The sequence below is a fragment of the Panthera onca genome, chromosome A1 (genome assembly GCF_046562875.1).
Source record: "Panthera onca isolate mPanOnc1 chromosome A1, mPanOnc1 haplotype 2, whole genome shotgun sequence".
NCBI classification, from domain to species: domain Eukaryota; kingdom Metazoa; phylum Chordata; class Mammalia; order Carnivora; family Felidae; genus Panthera; species Panthera onca.
The window spans coordinates 8,215,975-8,226,353 of NC_138339.1; the positions used below are offsets into that span (position 1 = coordinate 8,215,975).

At 54.6% G+C, this 10,379-nt stretch overlaps 1 long non-coding RNA gene across 1 annotated transcript; it reads left to right on the top strand.

The window, feature by feature from the left end:
- Positions 1–3,710, top strand: LOC144615909 (uncharacterized). Its single transcript, XR_013554609.2, has 3 exons — positions 1–2,100; positions 2,688–2,807; positions 3,076–3,710. It is a non-coding gene; the product is annotated as an uncharacterized LOC144615909 (long non-coding RNA).
- Positions 3,711–10,379: the final 6,669 nt, after the last annotated feature.

A 10,379-nucleotide genomic window follows, 5' to 3' on the forward strand; every position in this document is an offset into this window, starting at 1 on the left:
CTGTCTCAAAAATAAATAAACGTTAAAAAAATAAATAAAATCACATCCTTGTAAGAGGAGAGAACGCAGAGGGACAGGTAAAGATGGGGGCAGAGTTCCGAGTGACGCAGCCGTGAGCCAAGGAAGACCTGGAGCCACGAGGAGCTGGAAAAGGCAGGCGGGATCCTCCCCGGCCCTCAGAGGGAGCACCCCTGCCGACACCTTACATGTGGACCCCTGGCTCCGGAACTGCAAGGCAGGATACAGTCCCGCTGTTTGAGGCGCCCGGTGTGCGGTCATCTTCGAGGACAGCCCAAGGAGACCGATACAGGCCTTCGGCAAAGGTGTGGGCTGCGGGCCAGGAAGGGGGTGGGCGTGGGGGAACGGGAAGGAACGTCGGGCTCCTGTTGCCGGGTCGGGGATCCTAGCCTCGCCGGTTGTGCAGAAAAGAGAACTTATGGGTTCCCAGGCTGAGACAGCCAGTGAGGGTCAGCTCCGGAAGCGGCTGGATCTGGTCATTCAGAAAAAGTCAAATGAACCTTCCTTTCCCCATCTCTGGGCTCAGCCTGAGATTTTGGTGGGCTCGGGGGCCTCTCTGGGGTGGCTTTGGGAACCTGCCCGTCCAGATGGAGAAGAGCAAGCAGGGAAGCGGGGCTGCCTGAGTGGCGGGACCCGGGTCCCACGCTCACTCTTGGACTGACACGGGGACAGGCGGCCTCCTGACGGCAAATCGGGGTGTTGTCACTAGAGAGAAGCAGGCCGGGAGGCGAACAGGCAGAAACGAGAGAAGCAGGTGACCAGGAAGTACTCCACACCTCTGCCTCCGTGTCCCTCCAGACTTAGCTCTTTCGCCACCGAGTGTCGCTCTGAATGCTCAGCAGTGACATCAGCAGAAGGATCCAGCTGTGAAGAAGCACCGTTCCGGATGCGCTGTCTGCTGCTGACCTCGGGGGTCCACCCGGAGGGCCCGCTCCCAGCCCGATGCCCTGACTCGGGGGGCCAGGACTGTCCACCTAATGGCAATTTAGTGACTCCCCTGGCTTCTCGGAGAGCCATTCCACATGGTCAGCACTGACTATTCACATGTTAAAATTTCCTAAGCGAACCTGACTGGGGGGAACAGCATAATTGGAGTGAAAAGATACTGTGCAGGAGAAAAACGTGTCCTTTTACCTTTGGAAAGCTCTTCCTCGGGTCAGGAGAGCTTCCTGGGGCCCGTGCTGACTCCTTCTGACGACACAGCCCCTCAGCGTCTGTCAGAGGGCTCTAAGGCCCATCAATCCCAGGGGATAAGCCAGGGATTATGTCTAGAGGATAAGGACATCGGTGCCCTGGGTCACCTAGCTGGAAATAGGCTCTAAATTGGGGGTGGTGGGGCGCCTGAGTGGCTCATTCGTTTAAACGACCGACTTCGGCTCAGGTCACGATCTCGCCGTTCTTGGGTTCGAGCCCCGCGTCGGCCTCTGTGCTGACATCTTGGAGCCTGGAGCCTGCTTCGGATTCTGTGTCTCCCTCGCTCTCTGTCCCTCCCCCACTCTCACTCTCTTTCTCTCTCTCAAAAATAAAAATTAAAGTAAATAAATAAATAATCAATCAATCAATCGGGGGTGGGTAGGTGGGGATGGAATGAAGCAAACCAGACGGATAAATGGAGTTGCAGGGGTATTTTTTTCTGCTCTCAGCCATCTCAATGGCCAGCCCCTAGCGTTCCCCCGGAGCTGGACAGGTGCCCATGGCAGACAGTCACCCTTGAGCTGAGAGGCAGAGAAGGGGCGTGAGGAAATGACAGGAGAAGACGAGGAGAAGGCGAGAGAAGGAAGAGGAAGTAGGGGGAGGGGAGGAGATGTACACAATACAAGTACGTCCTTGGAAGTGTTTACCAGATGCCGAACATGGTCCTAAGTGCTTCACGGGCCCCCCGTGACTCCTCCTGAGGAGCCTGTGATGCAAGAGCCATGATCTCCCCCTTCTTAAGGATGCAGAGACAGAGGCGGTTTACAGCCTGACAGTCATGAACATCCGCTGAAACACAGGTTCACGAACACGGAGTTCAAAAGCCACGCGTGGAGTTTGGATGTTCCCGCCACAGTATTTGCTACAGATGTTCCACGATTGTGAAAGGTACTGGACCCCAGGGCTGCAAGCGTCCCTCCGGGATGCTCATGGCTCAGAAAGGGGAAACACAGGCACAAGTTAGTGCAGGGCCGTAGGATGATGCTGTCGCTGGGTGTGGACGCTGAAACACCGGGAGGAAACCGAGGGCCTAGAACTTCCCAGCAGCCACAAGCCAAGGAATGCCAAGATGGCCAGTGCCTTCGGAGGGCTCCAAGTGCGGGAGGTCGGGCCCAGTTGGGGGGCAGTGATGGACATGGAGTAAAATTGCGGGGCAGGGCCTGTGGATGCCAACTCCAGGGGAGTGACCCTGTCCCCCAGCATGGCACACAATAAGAGGCTTCGAGATGGGAATGCGTGAGGACTTTTTCAGTCGCAAAGGACAGAAGCCAAATCCACGTGTGGGCCGGTGCCATGGGACAGGTACCCCTGAGTGGAGGCTGCCATGAGGGAGTACCTTGGTGTGACAGTACCTACTAACATCATACCAGTTTACAGGACCCTATATAGAAGGACCAGAGACAGAGAGAGAGAGAGAGACTCTATTTCCCAGCTTCAGTATAAAAAGCCCCAGGGAAGGACTCTGATTGGTCTAGTTTCAGTCATGTGATGAAACGCTGGACCAATCACTGTGGCCAGGAGAACCGAGGACACGGGCAGGCCCGAGTCATGTGACCACCATGGGACCTGGTCCTGAGCTGGGTGCAGGGAAGCTGGTGAGTGTGCAGTGAGCGACAGCCCCCTCCCGGGAGACCTTTTCTGGAGGAAAGGGACGAAATGCCTACAGATAGACAACAGGCGTTCGTGGCGGGCAGGCCGGACCCAGATGGGTTTTAGAGCTCGCTGGGCAGGGGATGGGGGGGGGCAGGGGGAGGGGTGGGGAGGCTGGGTCTGCCATTCGCTGGCTGTGGGCGGTTGAGAGAAACGCCCCATAGAATAACGACCCAAGCCAGGGTTTAGAATGTTATCTGAAACTCAAAATAGATAACCGTCAGGAAGATAACCCAAAAGAATGCCACTTTGCCACCGAACCACATCCTAGAGAGCCACAGAGCCCACGCCCTTCCGCCAGGAGAGACAGGACCAGGCCTTGAACCGAGCGAGCTGTTGTGTTGGTGAGAAGGGACCCACCCTAGTGGTGTCCAGACCAGTGCTTGCCTCACTGCAGCGTGCCCGAGGATGTCCTGGGGATCAGGTTGAAATGCAAATTCTGATTCGGGAGGTCTGGGGCAGGGACCGAGACTCTGATTTTCCAGCAAGCTCCCAGGCGACGGTGACACCATTGTTCCCACACCCCACTTGAGCCGTGAGGTCTTAGAGTATGGAGTCACCAACTGGATGAACGTTGGGTGAAGCTGGGGTGGGGGGTGGGGGGATGCCTGTCACGGAAGCCACCGAGGCCACCAGCTCAGGTGGTCGCCCTTGGCCTCGCAGCGTTGGAAGTGTGGGAGGCAGGCCGGTGGATGGGCCTTCCCTGAGCTGGCAAGCGCCGCGTGCTCTGGGCCACTGAGATGCCCTCTGGACACAGGGAGCCTCCGCGGAGAGCTAGAAGGGAAGGCGGGTAGGATCTGCTCTCGTCCTTGGATTAGAGCCTGAGGACCTCAGCGGAGGGGGCCCCCTCAGGGTGATTTGACACAGAAGAGGAGGGACCAGTGTGATCAGGGGCGGGGGGTGGGGGGGGCGTCAGGGATCAGAGTGATACGGCCACCAGCTAAGGAAGGCGGGCAGCCCCCCGAAGTGGAAGGAGGCAGGAAAGAGGTTGTCTGCCGGGGCCTCTGGAGGGTGTGACGCCTCAGACACGTTCATTTCAGATTTCTGGCCTTCAGAACTGTGAGAGAATACGTCTCTGTTGTTTTAAGCCACCCACTTTGTGGTCCTTTGTTCTAGCAGCCACGGGGGGGGGGGGGGGGGGGGAGGGGGGTGGGAAATGAACGCAGCCTCCTGGCTGCTGGTAGAGACCGCCCTCCTCCCCACCAGCATCTCTTCGGAGCCAAGGCGCACCTCCAGGCTGTTGGGAAGGGGCCTGGGGCAGCAATGCCTCAGGGCGTGGAGAATGTTCAGAAGGAGCCAGAGGCAGCCAGGGCAGCTGAAGGTGAAGGGCAACACAGGAAGCTGATCCACGACCCCCGGGAATGACACCCACCCTGGGAAGGCCTGTGCCCCTGGCTCAGCTTCCTTGGGCTCCCGCCCATCCTCTGGCCAGTAACATCTGGGAGTCCAGACTCAGTCTTCCCTGTCTAACACCTCCTTTCTACAGCCTCCCCACTCAGACCCCATCTTTCCCACCCCAATACCCACCCCAATGCCCCACCCCTGTGACTTACCCAGAGGCTTCGGCGGGCGGAGCTATCAATTTCCCCGCTCCTTTGTTTTTGTTAAGACTTAAACCTGCTCCAAAGCCCTCCTACCTTCCCTTCTGGGTCTCAAGAGCCTAGTGTGGGAATTAAAAGCCCTATCTTTTGTGTTCCTGCAGTAAGGAGCCTGTTCAGTGAGTGGGCACCTGTCAGAGACAAAGGGAAGGAAAAAAGCACAACAATTTCATTTCGAGGTGTTCTGGGCACAACGGATTGGATCTCCAAGAAAGGATTTGTCTGGGGCACCTGGTGGTTCAGTAGGTTGAGCTTCTGACCGCGGCTCAGGTCGTGATCTCGGGGTTCATGAGTTCAAGCCCCACATCGGACTCTGTGCTGACACCTCAGAGCCTGGATCCTGCTTCGGGTTCTGTGTCTCCCCCCCCACCTCCTGCCCCTTTGCCACTTATGCTCTGTTTGTTTCTCTCTCTGTCTCTCAAAAATAAATAAATAAATAAATAAACATTAAAAAAAATTAAGAAGAAAAAGAAAGGATTTGTCTGGACGGAATGACGTACAGGAGTACAGGTGGGCCTGTTTAACACCGTCCCAGGTGTGACAGAGGCGGTGTCATGGATGGAACTGTGTCCCCCCAAAAAGAGATGGTGAAGCCCTAACCCTAAGTACTTCAGAACGTGACCTTATTTGAAAACGGGGTCATTGCAGATGTCATGAGTTGAGATGTCCCGCCGGAGCGGGTGGGCCTGTATCCGGTGGGATTGGCGTCCTGGAAGAAGATGGCCACATGGCCACGGGAACACGCAGGGAAAACACCCCGAAGTCGGAGGCAGACATTGGAGCCGCACGTCCACAAGACGAGGGATGTCCAAGGTGGCTGGCCGACCACCCGAAGGAGGGTGGACAGCAGGGGAGGAGTCTAGCCAGAACCTCAGAGGGAGCACGGCCCCACCAACACCTCGATCTTGCACTTCCAACCTCCAGAACGTTGACGGTAAATTTCCGTTAAGCCACCGCGTTCGCGGTGGCGGCCACAGGAGGCAAATACAGGTAGTGTCCACCCGGTCCTCCGCCTGCCCGCCTGTCACACTCCACGGCCAGCCCCCAGGTGTTGACCCTCTTCTCCTCGTAGGCACCCACAACGACCCCCTTATCCTGTGTCTGAAAATGGATGATGACCTTTAGTGAAACGGACTGAGGGCGGGAGTCCGATAAGGGGAACGCGACAGTCAGGGATCCGCTTTTTGGCAGAAGCGCCTTTGTCCCTCAGAGGAGGCACCTTCGGAAACTCCAAGCTTTCCTCGGGGCTGTTGTCCTCGCTCAGACCGCGTCGGGACTTTTGTAAGGAACCGCCCTGAGCACCAGATGACAACCCACACGAGGAAACCGGGAATGTCACGTTGTGGCCACGTGTGGGCTTCGCCTCGTAAAATGGAACGGAGTTTGGTCACCCAGCTCAATCACCTGACTTGATTCTGAAAAACCCTTGGCCGTTTCCAAAAATCAGCTCCGGCCTGGAAAGGTGAAGGGCGCCCCGTTAAGAGACACTAAAGTCACCAGGGCCACCGAGTGTGACTAAAGAGCTTCGTTCTGGGCCAGTTCTGTCGTCTCGGAAACAGAGGAAACAACACTTCCTTTCGGTTTAACGCCTTTCCCTTATTTCACTTTTGCACCACCAGGCTGGAACCAGCCCATCCCGAGAGGCGAAGGAAGCTTGTATTTTCTTCCCTGGGCTGGGCCAAATTCCTGACTATTCTTCTACCGGGAATGACCCCCACGTCTCCCACTGAGCTCCCCTTCTCCGTGTTTCTTGCATCCCCACACACGCAAGCCTTCCAGGGAACGGAGCCTTTTCAATCAAAGAGCAGGTGCGAAGCGCATCTTGCCTCTGGCCTGTTTCTGTACCTTCCTCATCCTCGTTTCCGCTCTTTCCTTCCTGCATTTTTGGGCTTTGGTTGCTTTTGGCGCCTGAATTAAATGTTCACTCGATCTGTGTTGTGGCACGAGGCTGGAGCTCACTCCTTTTCCTTGCTGAGCGGAACTCTGCCGTTGGAACACTCCACGATGTACCGGCACGGCCGTGGGTGGGCCTGGGCAATGTTTCAGGTTTCCGAAGGGCAGATCCTGTCCGGATCCGCGTCCGTGTCTTTTGGTGAACACGTTTCTGTTTAGTGTCTCTTTTGGAGCGAATGCGGGGATCACAGCGTTTGCTTATGTTTAGCTTTTTAAAAACTCAGTTTTCTTTAAAAAAATTTTTTTTTTGGTGTTTATTTGAGAGAGAGAGGGGGAGACAGAGGGCAAGTGAAGGAGGGGCAGAGAGAGAGGGAGACACAGAATCCCAAGGGGGCTCCAGGCTGTCAGCACAGAGCCCAACAAGGAGCTCGAACTTACGGACCATGAGATCATGACCTGAGCCAAAGTCAGATGCTTAACCGACTGAGCCACCCCGGCGCCTCGAAACTCTCAGTTTTCTGAGGTAGTTGTACCAAGTGGGTATTTTCATGCCCCCATTTTACTGTTACAGATATTACAACCACTTAAAGCAAATCCAACCTATTAAGGTGCAGGTTTTAACAAAAATAACTTACATAGAATGTTATGTATCGAATTGTGTCTCTCACCCCATCCGCGTGTAAAGTCCTAACCCTCGGTACCTCAGAATGTGACCTTCTTTAGGAACGCGGTCATTACAAGGGCAGCTGGGTGGCTCAGTCAGTTAAGCGTCTGACTCTTGGTTTCAGCTCAGGCCACGGTCTTGCAATTTTGTGAGTTGGAGCTCCACGTCGGGCGCCGTGCCAAGAGTGTGGAGCCTGCTCGGGATTCTCTGTCTTCTCCTCTCTCTGCCCCTCGCCCACTCGCGCTGTCTCTGTCTCTTTCTGAATAAGTAAGTAAACTTTTAAAAAAAAAAGTGAAAAATATTATAAAATTAAAAAAAAAAAGAAGAAATAGGGTCATTACAGATGTCATTAGTTAATACGGAGTCATATTGGAATAGAGCGGGTCCTAATCCAACGGGATCGGTGCCTCACAGAAGGTGGGACTTGGGACAAAGGTACGCACACCAGGAGAAGGTCATGTGAAGACTGGGATGGAGCATCTACAGGCCCAAGATTTCCAGCAAGCTTCCAGAAGCTGGAAGAGGGGCCTGGAACAAGTTCCGTCCCACAGTCCCCGGGGGGTGTGGGGGGAACAGCCCCGCCGACACTTTGACCTCGGACTTCTAGCCTTGACGACAGCGAGGCAATCAGTTTCTGTTCTTTAAGCCACTGGCTTGCTGGTACTTTCTTCCAGGAGCCCCAGCAAATGGTACCCGGCGACTGTTCCCTTTGAGAAAGATGATGTTTGGTAAAGAATGCTCATCAAGTTAGCATGTCCCGAGGTAGCCTGATTAGCTATTGTGCTTACAATCTATCTGCCTTTGAAAATTTGATTCAGGAAGACATCCGACGCATGGTGTGTTAGATTTCTGAAAGCTTGCAGTAAAGGTAAGACATGACTAGGGTGATAATGAGAAGCTAGCGGATTCTGGTCAGCACGCCTCAATAAGCGGGTGGCCCTGAGGGGATGGGGGCGCGGAGAGAAGGGCCCCCACCCATTGGGTGGGGTTCTAGGGCCGGCCATAGCACAGAACAGCAGAGGAGGGTTCCCTCGGGCAAGGGTTACCTCGGCTTCCCTTGCCTCCCTGGCCTCCTTTCTGGCTGGGCAGGTGTCTCTCCTAGAGAGGTTTTCCTCCACCCGCTCTAACTTCTAACGTGGCCCCTCCAGCTGCTGTCTGAGTCGCAGATCGCTGTGAAGGGTGGGGCAAACCATCTTCAAAGGTAATTAGGCCTCGGTGGGTAGCCTGAGGGTCCGGTATTTTTCCTGGCCGAGAACTTGCTTGCTCTGGAAGCTTCCCGGCAACTCAACCCCTTGGGGACTTCTCTGGAAGATTGAGAGGAGGTGAGATCTTTTCCCTGGGGTCTGCGCTCACACCCTCCAGCTGGAAGCACAGATTTAAGATGCGCCCTTTCGAAGCGAGAGCACGTGACCCGGAACCGGGCTAAAAATAGCGCAATTTCTTAAGGTTACATGAGGCTTTGTTTACGGGGTATATTAATTTCCTGCACAAGGAAGCACCACAAGCCGGGGGTGGGGGTGGGGTGCTTCAAACAACAGAAGTCTATTCTGGCACAGTCCTGGAGGTGAGACGTCCCCACAGGAATCCTTCCGTCCCTCTTCTGATTCTAGTGGCCGCCGCCAACCCTCAGTGCTCTTGGTTTGAGCCACATCCCTCCAGGCTCTGGGTCTGCACCCGACCTCCTTCTCTGTGTGTCTGGGGCTTTGTGTCCGAATCTTTGTCCTCATACAAACACCAGTCGAATTAGATGTAGGGCCCGCCCTTGCCCAGGATGACCTCATCTTAACTTGACTGTGTCTGCAAAGACCCTCTTTCCAAAGAAGGTCCCATTCTGAGGTTCTGGGTGGGAATGAGCTTTGGAGATACCCTATTGATCTGTTTCGAAGTACATGTTTTGCTCCGTTAAATGTGCTACATTTGAGAATCTCTTCCTCCACTGCCTTGAACTTGGATAGTCCACAGGTATTCAGAGGACATTCGTGTTTGAGGATGATCTCTGTGCCTTAGTGGCTTTACATAGCGTAAGTTTACTTCTTACTCTAGTGAAGCTAGAGGGAGACTCTGATGAACGGGTGTTGTCCACCTGAGCAGTGACTTGGGGACCCAAGGTCCTTCCACAGGGTTCCAAGGTCTCTGTGCTCATCTGCATCAAGCCTCAGAGGGGACGACCAGGCAGGGCCTTGCTTGGGCAGGTCGACGCGGCCAGGCCTGGAAGTATCGGGTGCCCTGTCCACGCGCGTTCTGCCCACGTGCATCCCGCTGGCGTGGACCACACTGAAAAGCAAAGGCAGCTGACAGTGAGGAGGCTGAGGGCCGGAAGAAGAGGAGACGGATGAGGGGAGAGCAGAGCTGGCCAGTCAAGGTGGCAACGAGGGCAGGCTTATCCCAGAAGGAATTTTCCTTTCGCTTTTTGTCCCCTTACTTCTTCCTTATGTCTTGCTAAGCACCTGCTGGTCTCCACTCAGACATCCTAGTGTCCCTACACTGTAGTACCTGTCCCTTGGACACCAAGAGACAAACATCAAAGGAGCATCTGCCCTTTAAAAGGTGACTCTGACTGGATAAATCCTAAATCTGTGTTCCTGAGCACGGCCTAAGCGATCTGGATGGCTCAGACTGGCAGGTACCTATGTGGGGCCCTGCGGATGGGGCTTCACAAGCTTTCTTCTCGAGACTGGGGCCTGGCAGGAGGGGCTGGTGCTGAGGGAGCTGGGGCCCAGGTAACCCCAAGGGGGTGCTCAGGACCACACCTGGGCAGGGCTGTTCAGAAGACTGAACTCACTCTCTGCCTGACTGGTGGTTTTCAAACGGCCACATGAGGCCAGGTTGAAGCCAGTTTTCTTTTTTTAAAGTGTCTTTACTTTTGAGAGAGAGACAGAGAGAGCACGAGTGGGGAGGGGCAGAGAGACAGAGAAGACAGAGAATCCCTAGCAGGCTCCAGACCGTCAGTACAGAACCCGATGCAGAGCTCAGACTCTCAAACGGTGAGATCATGACCTGAGCTGAAACCAACAGTCAGATGCCTAACCTACTGAGCCACCCAAGTGCCCCAGGTTGAAGCCAGTTCTTAAACATAAAATAGAACCACATGGAAAAATACCAGGGCACACAGCACAATTAGAACATAGTAAGAGAAAGTATGTTTCAAGAAACTTTGGTTTCCCTTTTATATATATCTGTTCTGGGTCGTGATTTACATCACATTTCTTACCGAGGGTTGCAATCGAAACCATTTGAAAGCTACTGGAACTTGAAAGTAGGGGATAAAAAGGCACCAGGGAGCTAATAAGGGTGTTCTGGTTTTCACGAATGTTTTGTGCATCCCGACAGGAGAGATGATGTAATGCTAAGGAGGAGCCTGG